The sequence below is a fragment of the Sinocyclocheilus rhinocerous genome, unplaced genomic scaffold (assembly GCF_001515625.1).
Source record: "Sinocyclocheilus rhinocerous isolate Xijiao unplaced genomic scaffold, SAMN03320098_v1.1 scaffold799, whole genome shotgun sequence".
Taxonomy (NCBI): Eukaryota; Metazoa; Chordata; class Actinopteri; order Cypriniformes; family Cyprinidae; genus Sinocyclocheilus; species Sinocyclocheilus rhinocerous.
The window spans coordinates 146124-147538 of NW_015636538.1; the positions used below are offsets into that span (position 1 = coordinate 146124).

Genomic DNA, 1415 nt, shown 5'->3' on the forward strand with positions numbered 1-1415 from the left:
CGATACCGATATATTTCCTTTTGTTTGGAAACAACACCAAGTCTCTCCTGTGCAGAAATTATAAGCAAAATATTTTTAATTTTGGTTAGTTTTTAACAATAACTTATTTGTTAGAATTAAATAAACAATAATGCGGGTTTTTGACAATACATTGAAGCTTTGAAAATAACTATAAATAAACTATATATCAATCGCTGCTTTTCACAGAAAAATGCAGTGTTAACCCTAACATTTTATTTTAAGATTTAACATTTGTAGATGGTCTAAAGCAAAAGAGTTGTAGAAATTCTGAAAATCTTTTAGGGCTTATGATTTGTTTAAAAAATAAAACATATTAGACATTAATGAATAAATCAATATATATAAAGTTATTTATTTTACAAGTGTCATGTTTGATAGATTTTTTTTTTCACGACAGCTATGGCTTCTGACCTTTAAATCAAAACATACTCATTATTTTATGACATCAATTACTGCTTTATTTAATCAGAAATAGTCTAATTGTTATTTGTGTAGGCTATTTTACTTTTAACTTAGTTAGAAGTAGGCCAACAGCGCCCCTTACAGATTAAAACTCCTTACCGAACGGGCGTTAGGACCTGGGGAAGGCTGTCACTGCTGCCGCTGCTGCCACTGCACGTGCTATTACTGTTAACTCTATCATACACTGAATGCATCATTCTGTACGTGCTTTCACAGATTAAATGCAGCGATCCAAAACAGTCAATCTAATCATCATTCAGACAAAACTTTGCTTCAAGAATGAGCCACACTGCTGACGTGAGCTAATCACTAGCACACCCTCAGCACATGTGGGTTACCGTATTCCTCTTATCGGCAAGACATATCGACATAATTTTTCATATCGGGCCATGTCGATATTTACATTTAAAGCCATTATCGGCCGATTCCGATATCAGTCCGATAATATCGTGCATCCCTAGTTTTGATATTTGTTGGATCTTGGAGGTGTATCACAGCTGTGATTGTGTGTGAACGTGACACTCACTACACCAGCGCTAGGTTCTTGTCTCCCATGGCCTCCAGGTGTTTGGCGTAGCTGTAGTAAGTGGTTCGGAGGTGAATGCGGTCGTGCGTTTCTGCCGTCTCCACCGCCTGCTGCCATTGACCTGCCGCCTGATAAAACTTATTCAATAAATCAAACCTCCCGCATGACTTATACAAACGCTCTGCATCCTCCTGCGAAAAAAGAGTGAGATGCTGCGATAAACCCAAACGTTTAAATCCAAATGTTTAGTTCTTGTCATTGTACTGAATGAGACAGAGAGGCTCCAAGTGCTCTAGGTTTATTTAGACAACGCTGTGTTTGTGCTTGTGTGCTTTAAACACGACATGAAACATCATTCACAATGTATTCAGCTTCCATAATGTGACACACCTCAGAGTGAGACATA

General features: G+C 37.5%; 1 pseudogene; it reads right to left on the reverse strand.

Annotated features, from left to right (window-relative positions):
* Positions 1-1415, reverse strand: part of LOC107747848 (intraflagellar transport protein 140 homolog) — a 68360-nt pseudogene that overhangs the window by 23105 nt on the left and 43840 nt on the right.